The sequence below is a fragment of the Heteronotia binoei genome, chromosome 16 (genome assembly GCF_032191835.1).
Source record: "Heteronotia binoei isolate CCM8104 ecotype False Entrance Well chromosome 16, APGP_CSIRO_Hbin_v1, whole genome shotgun sequence".
Classification (NCBI taxonomy): Eukaryota; Metazoa; Chordata; class Lepidosauria; order Squamata; family Gekkonidae; genus Heteronotia; species Heteronotia binoei.
Window position 1 is genome coordinate 17,469,700 of NC_083238.1, and position 12,499 is coordinate 17,482,198.

Consider the following 12,499-nt stretch of genomic DNA (forward strand, 5'->3'; position numbering starts at 1 on the left):
TCCATGTTGACATAGGTCCTTGGACAGGACAGTGTTGGCGGATCCTTAATTAACAACAATTCAGCAGTCGATATATGCTTGTTTAAAGAGGGTAGTCTTGCAGGCTCTGCAGAACTGATCAAGGTTCCGCAGGGCCCGCACCTCCTCAGGAAGCTGATTCCATAGGGCGGGGGCCGCGATTGAAAAGGCCCGTGCTTGGGTATTCTGAAGCTTGATCTCTTTAGGCCCAGGGATTTTAAAATGTCATATTCAGACATTTCTATTTGTTTTCAGCCACATGTTTGCTACATTCCTAAGAATACTTTCCAACTTGATTAAACAGCGTTAGACTTCATTCTGTGTAGACCTTGTTCCCACTTGTACCAGTTTTGCCATGAATGTATCTGGGCATGATTATTTTCTCTTTTTAGCCCTGTCACTTTTTTTTTGTAATGTTGCATATTATAGTCTGGGAAGCTGAAAATTGCCATTAAGAGCTATTACTAACATGGTTGAGCACACAGAGTTCAGAAATTTGAGCCAAAGGTTGCCAAAGCCTAGCTCTCAGAATCTGGTTTGAGTGCCTTTCCCTGGAATATGGGATAACAAATGTAATGAGGAACATGAGCTGTTGAGACTGTGCAGAGTGCTGTTTTGCCAGCACTGAAATTAAGTACTGGGAATGCAAAACATCTGGGATTAGAGCTTTGACATGAGGAGTGCATCTTTTTGACATGCATGAGTCCCTAGGATTTTTAAATTTGGAGATGAATAATAGAGACATATGCCCATGGAAGGTGTGATCAAACCATCTTTTGTGTAGAGGAGGCCATAGTTATATGTGTCTCATTGAAATCAATTTGGTTTACCAAGGGACAGGCTGGGAAGATAAAATGGTCAGGAAATGAGCTGAGATGAATGGTCTCTGTGGCAGCACAAGCCCATGTTCCAAGAACTACTCAACTCGGAGCTGGTCAGTTCTGCCAGTGATGGGTGTTGGCTCACCTCTGCCAGCAGTGAGACTAAACTCACTTTATTGGTGCAGGTTTAATCTTTTCCTCCCGTTGTTATATCTGATTACCCCATCCTTTCTCCAAAGCCTCTCAAAACACCATTCTCTCCCCTGTTTTGTTCTCACAATAATCCTGTGAGGTAAATTTGGCCAAGAGGAAGTGGGCTAGAGGCCAAGGCCAGTGAGATTTCAGGGTGGAATAGAAACTTGAACCTGGATCTAGTTTCCGTAACTGCTAACCCACAGTTAATGGGTCTGAAATCAGTGAGACTGTGAGCGTGACTTATTTCAGTGAAACAAGTATGACTGAAGGCTGCTTTGGTCTTTAAGTCAGTGAAACAAGTATGATTGAAGGCTGCTTTAAGTTAAGTGACTGGCTTGGGGAAAGCATTATACACACAAGTATATCTGTTATGCCTGAAGAGTTTCTGTAGAGCATGACAAACAGCGTGCCATCCACATGTATGCCAGTATGGTGTAGTGCAGGGGTCCTCAAACTACGGCCCGCGGGCCAGATGCGGCCTGCTGATGACGTTTATGCGGCCTGCCGGGTTATGGCAAAATCAGACCGGAAGTGACGTTCGACCTAAACTCGCGTTAGCAACGCACACTTCTGGCACTGGGCTGAGGCGGCGGAGACAGAGTGTGAGGTGATACCGAGGTGAGGTGAGTTCCCAGGCCGAGGTGTGTGGTGTGGGGAAGGGAGAGAGATGCAGAAGACGGAGAACTGACGGCCCGCGGCCTTGTACAGTAACAGCAGTCCGGCCCTCCAACAGTCTGAGGGACAGTGAACTGGCCCCCTATTTAAAAAGTTTGAGGACCCCTGGTGTAGTGGTTAAGAGTTCTGGACTCTAATCTGGAGAACCGGGCTTGATTTCCCTCTCATCCACATGAAACCTGCTTGGTGACTTTGGACCAATTACAGTTCTCAGAACTCTTTCAGTACCACCTTCTTTACAAGGTGCCAGTTGTGGGGTGGGAATGCCATTTGAGACTCCTTAGGGTAGAGAAAAGCAGGATATAAAAACCTCTTTTTCCTGTATATATATGATTTTCAAAAATATATGTATCTAAATATCACATGGTATACTGAGATGTTATTGCACTGACTAGTTCCCCCCCCCCCCCTCCACTCCTTATTTATGTTTTAAAGATAAGAGTTGGGGGAAAGTAATATCTGAAGCAACCCTAATTTTCCCTGGATTATTCCCAAAAAAGTTTGGATAGAGACTCGAAAGGCTGAAACTGCAGTAATTCCAGCAGGGTGGTCTCTTTTTTTAAATAGCATGTTCATGTTTACAGAAGACACATGGTCAAGAGGGAGTGGGCTGCGGGACAGTCTGCAGAAGGGTCTGAAATCTGATGAGCTGTTGCTGACGTAATTTAATAATTTGTTCACGTTTGTGGTGATTCTAACATGAAACATCTTCTTACTCTTAAAAATGTGCTATTGCATTGTGCAAATGACTGTCCTTCAGGGGGACACAGAACAATACATTTTTGAAAAAAAGGAAATAGAATATTATGTCTGGTATTACTTTTTTTTTTTTTAAACCCTGCATATGAGGTCTTATTCTGTTTTATGCACACAGTATGCATATGTGTGGGTACTTACTTAGTATTTGTGCTTGAGAAAAATGTGATCTAATACTTTATCCACAGTACACAGTCAGTTGCTCACAAATGTCCTAAATGAATAATCCCTTCCAGGCATGGGAACTCAGACTTGCAAACTGTGTTTCATCAGATCTCCATTAAATTCAGTGGATGCTGCATGTTACCTTGCAGATTGCTCTTTCATATATGACTTGAGTCGTGGGATTCAGTCTTGGAGTCCTGTGGACTAGGCACCCTTTTGCAGTATCCAACGTAACCAGGCCTGCTGTTTGGAAGTGGGAAGTACAGATTACATTCACCTACTGTACAGACACCAAGGATCAAAATCTTCGTTATACTGGAGTCTGATTATGTTGGATGGTCATGCTCATAGCACTGCGTATTGTGTTGTTTCAAGGCCAGCTGCTGGACTCCTTCTGTCTGAGCAACTTGTGGAGAGATGCCATTAGACTGCATTTGTACTCATCCAGACTGCTTCCCTCCCAGCCAACAGCTGGTGAGGTGGTATAATGGATAGTAATCAACTGGTCACCTCCAAGCAGATGTATATCTCTGCAAGAGTATTTCAGCCTGTAGTGGGCTTCAGATGACTGTTGGAATGCTGCTTTGGGTTATTTGCACTCTGGTCTAGAATCTATTGGGATGTCTTAGCCGTGTCTCTAGCATTTACAGTGTCTTTTTTCCAGCCCTCTGCCTTGGCCCTCGTCTTTCTGGTTACCTGCAGGCTTACAAAATGTTGACATTTGATTCTTCAGAACCTGAATCTGGATGTCAGACTGCCTCCCTCCAGTGGAGTGATTGGGGATTCCCGTATACTAAATAAATCTGGATGTCAGGTAGCCGCCCTGAGCCTGCCAAGGTGGGGGAGGGCGGGATATAAATGAAATAAATAAATAAATAAATAAATAAATATCATGACAAGCGAGCCTTCTAAAAATCTGACTTATATCTGCACACTGTACAGCTTTGATGTTTCTACTGCTTAGCCCCCAGTGTATTAGTAGCAGAACCACATGCTGTAATTTCTCCAAGGGAAATGGCTGAAGTTCCCCAGTATAAAATTTCTTTTGGGTATTCAGTGTGGGTTAATTTTAATTAATTATATCAAAATAAAGTGATACCTCTGTCATACTAAGATGGCACTCTTTAGCATACTTACTGTTGAAAACAGTGACACCTTACATCCGAGTATACTTGCTTAGGAAGTTGTGTTGGTTGCTGACTGTATTAAAATTGAATTGAATTGAAGTTGTTGAACCTTGCATGTCTTTCACTCACCCTTGTAAATTTTGCTTTAATGAATACACCTTGAAACTATTTTTTTTTCTTATTGAAAGTATCAAAAAAAGCCATTTTCGAATAGGTAGGCTTGTGGATGCGACACCTGTTTTTGGCAATGTATTTCTGTACCACATTATAGATTTATTTTATTGGTACTTTACTGATGAAGGTATGAACCTATTCTGTCAAGCTGCACGCGTCATTTGCTCTTGCCTTCAGTCAGCTCAGACTAGCCTGGAAAAAAACAATCGGCTTGCTTTTTAACAGGCTCTGATGCAAAAGGATTATTGCATGGTGCTTGCATTAGCAAGAATGAATCCATACATTGCAAATCATTGTCTTGGAATACACATTTTGACAGAGCTATAGAATAAAAATGCAAGCTTGGGGGACAAGTTGTTTCATTCAGACAATGCATCCTATGTTGACCCCGAGGGCCTAAACACAGAGTGCTCAAAACTAACAGGGACTGATCCTGGGAACTCTTTATGGTCTGAACTGTCCATAACCTCATACTGGGTTAATCTCTTGGCCTGGTTTGCACATGCAGCAGAACGAGGTGGCAGAAGGCTGAGGCTGTAGAATGGACTATCACTTCAGACTGCAGATGGGGATTTAAATTTTTTTTTCACATTCTCCTTCTTTAATAATTCTCAGTAACTGGAAAACTAGCCCAGAATGCAGAAAGCCAAGCTAGAGCACACTATGAACATATGAAGCTGCCTTATACTGAATCAGACCCTTGGTCCATCAAAGTCAGTATTGTCTTCTCAGACTGGCAGCGGCTCTCCAGGGTCTCAAGCTGAGGATTTTCACGCCTACTTGCTTGGACCCTTTTTGGAGATGCCAGGGATTGAACCTAAGACCTTCTGTTTACCAAGCAGATGCTCTACCACTGAGCCACAGCCCCATTCATGGCTCTCCAGGGTCTCAACTGAGGTTTTTCACGCCTACTTGCCTGGACCCTTTTTGGAGATGCCAGGGATTGAACCTGGGACCTTCTGCTTACCAAGCAGATGCTCTACCACTGAGCCACAGCCCCATTCAAGCAGATGCTCTACCACTGAGCCACAGCCCCTCCAGGGTCTCAAGCTGAGGTTTTTCACACCTATTTGCCTGGACCTTTTTTTGGAGATGCCGGGGATTGAACCTGAGACCTTCTGCTTCCCAAGCAGATGCTCTACCACTGAGCCACAGCCCCATTCATGGCTCTCCAGGGTCTCAAGCTGAGGTTTTTCACGCCTACTTGCCTGGACCCTTTTTGGAGATGCCAGGGATTGAACCTGGGACCTTCTGCTTACCAAGCAGATGCTCTACCACTGAGCCACAGCCCCTCCCCACTATGATATGCTATTTTTTTTCTTTATTTGCAAGGAATTTTTACTGGGGATGCATTTCCTACCACGGTTTTTTTTTTTTTTTTGCAGAATGCATGGAGAACTCTGCAACTTTTTTCTCATCTTGGTTTTCTAATATCTTAGGCTCAAAGCATAGCTTTTGCTATTTCAAATTTTAAAAAGTCTGCTACATTAGTATGCAAAAATGGAGAGGTGAATCTGCTCAAAAGAAACGTTCTGCCTCTTGCGAAAGTGTGTTGCTGTGCTCTGGGTGTTTGGGTATTGTGAAGCAAAATGACTTCGACCGCAAAGATTTTTTTTTCTGTACTTTACTCAGGGCTTTTGGGCGGGGGGGGGGGGGGGGTGGCAGGAGCACACAGGAGTGGAGCTCCACCTGGGCTGGCCAGGGCTTTGGCTGACATGCTGGGGAAGATGCAGAGAGGTATCTCTAAATGCCTCCCCAATGACTTCAGCCTTCCACAGCATGCCCACTGTGCTGGGAGTACTGGGGAAGGCACAAGGGAACTTTTTCTACCAAAAAAAAGCCTTGACTTTACTATCCCAAAGTACTTTAAATTTGTCTTGAGGAATGAATATACCTCTGAGTACAATGTGTGCATTATTTTTTTTTTTACAGATTTGGTAACTAATTGTATACTTTGAAGACATGATGATGACCTAAATTACTAAGCTGAATTTGTTCTTTCCCTAGTAGCAAAGTGCCGAAACACTGATGCAAGACCCCGGCGGGGGGGGGGGGGGTTGAGGGAAGGAGGGTGGTAACGAGGCATTGAACCTACACAATTTAAATTGTAGTTAATAGTCAAGACTGCTTGCATTGTTTTACTCTGTGAAGGACGTATGTTATTTGAGAAACTATGGAGTGATTTTACAAGGTTGTCTCTTTTTTTTTTTTTAAAGAGAGGATTTGGCTACAGTTTTGGGCACTAATTAGTTCCCTGTGTTCAGTTTTGTGTTACAAAGTTTTAAAATACAATGGGGTTGTGAACAGAGCAAGCAAAACTTCATAAAGTTGTTTGCTCTTGAAGTACTTTTCCTTCTCTATCTTTTTTTGGGGGGGAGGGGAGGGTTGGCAGTCCCTTATTCTGTTCTCTAGGAGCTATTGAAATCAATCCGTTTGTGCTGTAGGGTTCAAGAGCTGACTTTGGAGCCAAACCTGGTGGTACACTGGAAAATGTGTGATTGGATATCCAGCATGCTTCTTTAATTTTGCAGCTGCAGGAGACTCCCATTCAGATCAGGACTACAGGGACAGTAGGGTTTTAATCCCCCCCCCCCCCATGTTTCTAATGGTCCCCTGGAGTTGGCATTTGCCCTGTATCTGGGTGCCAGCATGAACTCCTTGGAGAACAGAGTCCAGTGGCATCTTTAAAACTTTAACTTTGTTCTACTGCTTCAGACCAAAATGGCTGCCCACCTGATTCTAACCCCTGGAGAAGTCATGAGAAAGGTCTGTCATGAGACATTTTTGATAGCGTCTCAGTTCTTTTTACCTTTACCCTTCCCTTTTAATGTGACTACGGAACTGACTGACTCCGTACGCAGCCCTTTTCCATCCTATTAAAGCATTTAAGCAAGCATTTATTCTTTAATGTGTGGATAGACCCATTGAAAAATGAAAAAGGCAGATGTCTTTAAACACACATGGAAGTGTTTTGCTGGATCAGGATCAAAGAGTGATGTCAAACGTGCAGAAGAAAAATCATTGGCTTTTTGCAAGCATCGTGATTATAAACAGATATGCTGCATGCTTCACCAGACTCATACTGTGTAGAGCAGGGGTCCTCAAACTACGGTCCGCGGGCCAGATGCGGCCCGCTGAGGACGTTTATGCGGCCCGCTGGGTTATGGCAAAATCAGACCGGGAGTGACATTCGACCTAAACTCGTGTTAGCAACGCACACTTCCGGCACTGGGCTGAGGTGATACCGAGGTGAGGTGAGTTCCCAGGCCGGGGTGTGTGGTGTGGGGAAGGGAGAGAGATGCAGAAGACGGAGAACTGACGGCCCGCGGCCTTGTACAGTAACGGCAGTCCGGCCCTCCAACCGTCTGAGGGACAGTGAACTGGCCCCCTATTTAAAAAGTTTGAGGACCCCTGGTGTAGAGGTTGGGTGACAAACACAGAAGTACTTGGTCAATGTGCCACCTCTGCTGTGAGTACTGTCATGCTTTTCTGATAGCCTTAGAGCAGGCGTTTCTTCTAGGCCAGGGGCGGGGAACCTTTTTTCTGCCAAGGGCCATTTGAATATTTATAACATTCACGGGCCATACAAAATTATCAACTTAAAAAACAGTGCTCCGCCAAGGGAGAAAGATTCAGGCTGGCAAAATTAATGCAAATAATTGTTTTTCTATTTGAAGTCATGTAGGGGGGAGCCTAATTTGGTGCACCCCACCCCCCGGCCTGCCGCACTAGGCAGATGCCTAGATCCAAGACCTTTTTTTGTAGAAAAAGCTCAGCAGGAATTCATTAGCATATTAGACCACATCCCCTAATATTAGCATAGGCCACACTATCTGGGATAATCAAGTGCAAATTGAACTGATGGTAGCTGGCTCCCACCCTCCACCCCTGCCACCCACCCCTCCCTCCCTCCCTTTATGTGGAAACTGCAGCGGCTCCCAGCAGACCTTTAAAGGTACTCGCATACCTCAGCAGCAGTCCTTCATGATGCCCACCACTGAGGCTCCCCGAGGGCCAGACCAAGTGATCTCGAGGGCCGCAAATGGCCCTCGGGCCTGATGTTCCCCACCCCTGTCCTAGGTCCTAATCTGCAGATTTATTGAAGCACAAGCTTTTATGGCTAGAGTTCAGGTTGCCAACAATCCTGGAGAAACAAGTCCTGTCTCTTTAATACAGGCTTATTGAATGCAAATAGGCAGCTCAAGCTTTTCATGGCATGGTGGTAAGTAGCATTGCTTGGTAAATAACATCCATCAAGTCTTTATTAAAGAGGCAGGACTCCCCCCCCCACCCCCTGGTTAGGCTCTACCATACTTTTCAGATACATGAATCAGTAGTCTAATTTATGTAAGTGAATTACAGTGAAAACTCACAAATTCTTGTTATATACAAGACAAATATTGTTATTAGCGTTGCTTAAAAGGTACAGGTTGTCCCCTGTGCAAGCACCAGTCGTTTCTGACTCTGGGGTGACGTTGCTTTCACAATGTTGTCATGGCAGACTTTGTTGCTTAGAAAAGGACATTTCTTGTGTATGCCATGCAAAAGCTGGTAGGTGACCCATAGCATTTATCAATTTAAAATATCTGAGTCCTGCTTTCCAATCAAGTATTGTTATAGTGGCTATCCACACTTTATTTTAAAAAAAACTAAGCACAAAAATAAGTAACACAATAATTTTAATTAACCCTAAATTAAATCTCCAAAGAGCAGATTAGAAATCTGGTATGTGGAGAAGAGAAGAATAAATTCGAACAGGACTCAAAGATTTTTTTTTTAACAGCCATGTTTTTTCTAAGCGGTGAGGAGTAATGAAAAGGATAGGTGGACTTTCCCAGTCAAGGCATTCCATAATTGTCGTGCTGCCATCAAAGTGGCCCTATTACATGACTCAGTTTGTTGCAAATGGTGAAGCGGCACAGAGAAGGGCCCTGTATTTGATAGGAGATGTGTGAAGATGTAGTCTTTAAGATAACTTGACCTTAAACCATTTAGGACTTTGAAAGCAATGTTAAAATCTTGTTTCTGATTTACAGAAGTGGTTCATCTGCGCCAAAATTGACAGAAAAATAATAGCATTCTGAACAGACTAGAATATCGTGTGTTTCTTCCGCAAACATATTTGACAGCAGAGAGCACTCAGAGAAAGGGATCTCATCTTTGAAAAGAATGAAATTACCTGAATTTGCATTGTGTAAAAACAAACAAACAAAAAAATAGAAAACGAAAGATATGCAAAGACGCTGGTTGTGATCAGGAACCATCTGTGATAATCATGGCTTTGGTTGGAACGTGCAAAAATTTGATGTTAAGAGTCAGCTTGTTTTGCTATTACTTTGTCAGATCTTCTGCTTTTAAAATTAAGGCTTAAAAGAACCATGGGACTGCAGAGGTGGAATTTATGGGGCGCTAACTCTTCCCTTGTGCTGTTTGCACAGGCTAACAGTGCTATACTGAGAATCCTTTCCTGGTCATAAGCTCCGCTGCGTAGTCTTCAGTAGGATTCTGAGATCATTCCTGCAGTATGTTCTTTTTTACCAGCGAGTCGAATTTCCTTCAGATTCTTTTTATCTTGCGGCACTCTGTCTACTATAGGGCTTTTACCTCATTGTTTTCCAGGATTGGACCTGCCCCATGCATTTTGCAGTTGCTTTGAAAAGGGCCATTCTGCCTCCTGTCCTCCACTTTGAACCGTAATGGAGCCCTTTCTTGGTGTACATGGGCAGTAATGTTACAATGTCACAACATTGTAAAAACGCAGAGGCTCGCTTGGGAGTGGGGAAAGGTTCTTTATTGCAGCGTTGATTCTTGCCTTCTGAGCATTCATTTAAAGTTTGGTTTGGAGCTAGGCATTCTTTTCCTCTGGCAGCACTAGCCTACTCTTCCCCCCCATCACCATTTAAGCATGCAACTACCATGTATGTGTGAAGAAAAAAAATTGGATGTGTCATGGACAACCTGAGGGAGGCTGGAGGGTCGTCAACCTCCAGGTGGCATCTGGTGTTCTCCTGCTATTAAGTTGATCTCCAGATGAGAGTCTCACCAGCATCCTCAGAGGTACACCAAATGGCTTAGTTTCTTCTTCTGTTTTGGTCCCAGATTGGAGCTTGCGAGACCATCATTTGCCCGCATCTGGAGTGCTGGCCTGGGATCCAAAGCTGGGCTGCAGGGAGGCCCATGGGACTTCTCCTTGTAAGGTTGCAAGGAAAAGTCAGCACCATTGCGGAAAGCCGGCTTGAGCGGCATTAAGAGCAGCATGACAGCAGGCAGTGAAGGTGAGCCTGTCTTGAAGAAGCTGTGGAGCTATGCAGTGGGACAGCCAAGGCACCCTCCATTGATCTGGGCAAAATCACTGCAAAGGGATGAACTAAAGACGCCCACTGCAAAATTTTCCTGGGCTGGGAGATTGATCCCCCCCCCCCCAGTGATCCCTCTCAGGAAACAGAGCAAGCATTATTGCTTAGGGAAGCAAAAAGATCCAATGATCCAAACAAGCCATGAGACCTGATGCCATCAGCAGTTGCACCCGACTCACGGTGGCTTTGGTTGGCATCTTCCTCATTTTTGGCTTTATGTTCATGGTGCCTGGGATCAAGGGGGAGACTCATGGCCACATCGCAGTGCTAACCATCGGGCTGGCTATCTGCTTTCCTGGCATTGTGGCCATTGCCCTGATCAAATGGGGGTGGGACTCTAAGCCTTATTCACCTTCCAGGAACCACTGAAGGGAAACTTTTTCTCCCTGGCAGCTGTCCTCCTGCAGCACAGCCTAAAGGTATCCCTTAGCCTCTGAACTGGAAGCCATTATGTTGTAACACAAGCAGTAATGTTGAAAAAAAAATGGCAGCTGTTTCTGGGGTCGGTAGGAAATCTAGTTGAAAAAGTGGTGTTGGAAACCACAGGGTAAGGAGGCCCAACAATCTGATCTACTCCTGGGGAGACAGAATTTTGTGCAAACTGATTATTTAAGAATGCTGATTATTTTGATTATTTAAGAATGCTGATGTGGGGGTTTGCTCTTTTGCAGGAATGGTCAGATTAGTCCTTTTTGGGATTGTACTGTAAATCCTTCTCCCAGTGCAGCTACTGTGAGAAAATAAAGTATATGAATCTGTACTCCCTGAGCTTTCCCTGCTTAGCATTTTAGTGTTTGACTGGAATTTTAGCAGATGTGTCAAGGAGGGGAAAAGATGCAACATAAAGGAAAGCTAGGGTTGCCAAGTCCAATTTAAGAAATATCTGGGGACTTTGGGGGTGGAACCAGGAGACTTTGGGGGTGGAGCCAAGATCCAGGCTGTGACAAGCATAATTGAATTGCAAAGGGAGTTCTGGCCATCACATTTAAAGGGACGGCACACCTTTTTCAATGCCTTCCTTCCATAGGAAATAATGAAGGATAGGGGCACCTTCTTTTGGGGCTCATAGAATTGGACCCCCTGGTCCAGTCGTTTTGAAACTTGGGGGATATTTTTGGGAGAAGCACTAGATGCTGTACTGAAAATTTGGTGCCTCTACATCAAGAAACAGCCCCCCCTCCAGAGCCCCAGATACCCGTGGATCAATTCTCCATTATTTTCTATGGGAATAAATCTCCATAGGGAATAACAGAGATCAATTCTCCATGATTTTCTATGGGAATAAAATCTCCATAGGGAATAACAGAGTTCTCAGCAGACATTTCTCTCCCCTCCCCCCGCTTTCTGACGACCCTGAAGCGGGGGGAGGGCTTCCAAACTGGGGGATCCCCTGCCCCCACCTGGGGATTGGCAACCCTAAGGAAAGCGTACGGTTGATTCTACCTGATGCACAACAGTGAGGAACCAATGCAGCTTGCGGAGTAATAGGAATGAGGGTTGAAAGAAATGTTATCCTCATACAGAACTGCCACCGGAGTTGTATTACTGGTCAGTAGACCTAAGAATGCAATACAAACATTATCGCTGAAAAGAAATTTCATTCTTTTAAACAAAGAGGTCTTTTTTTGGGGGGGGGGGGTGCACTTTGCTTTTTGAAGAAGACTTGCATGATATTCTAGTCCGGGGTGGCTAAACTTCCTTAATGTAAGAGTCACATAGAATTAAAGTCAGATGTTTTGAGAGCTGCAAGAAATGAATGTGAGATATTTGGGAGTTGCAAGATGGATGGAAGGAAGGAAGGAGAAGATACTGGATTTATATCCCGCCCTATACTCTGAATCTCAGAGTGGTCACAATCTTCTTTACCTCCCCCCCCACCCCACAATAGACTTCCTGTGAGGTAGGTGGGGCTGAGGGAGCTCTTATAGCAGCTGCCCTTTCAAGGACAACTCCTATAAGAGCTATGGCTGACCCAAGGCCATTCCAGCAACTGCAAGTGGAGGAATGGGGAATCAAACCTGATTCTCCCAGATAAGAGTCCGCACATGTAATCTACTAGGAAGGAAGGAAGGAAGGCAAATAGATGGGGAGAAGTAGAAAGAAAGGGCCTTTAACTTGAAATGTATTCTCCAAACTGCCAGCTGGCTTGGCTTGGAAAAGTGATTTAAAGAGAGAAATGCCTTCTCCAAGCCAGCCAACAGGGTGGTGGGGG

General features: G+C 44.5%; 1 protein-coding gene and 2 non-coding genes across 5 annotated transcripts in view; 1 reads left to right on the forward strand and 2 right to left on the reverse strand.

Moving 5' to 3' along the window:
- Positions 1 to 12,499, forward strand: part of FMNL2 (formin like 2) — a 304,440-nt gene that overhangs the window by 8,209 nt on the left and 283,732 nt on the right. The gene's annotated exons all lie outside the window — the stretch shown is intronic.
- On the reverse strand, positions 4,860 to 4,931 carry TRNAT-GGU (transfer RNA threonine (anticodon GGU)). The gene has a single exon. It is a non-coding gene; the product is annotated as a tRNA-Thr (tRNA).
- On the reverse strand, positions 5,152 to 5,223 carry TRNAT-GGU (transfer RNA threonine (anticodon GGU)). Its single transcript has one exon. It is a non-coding gene; the product is annotated as a tRNA-Thr (tRNA).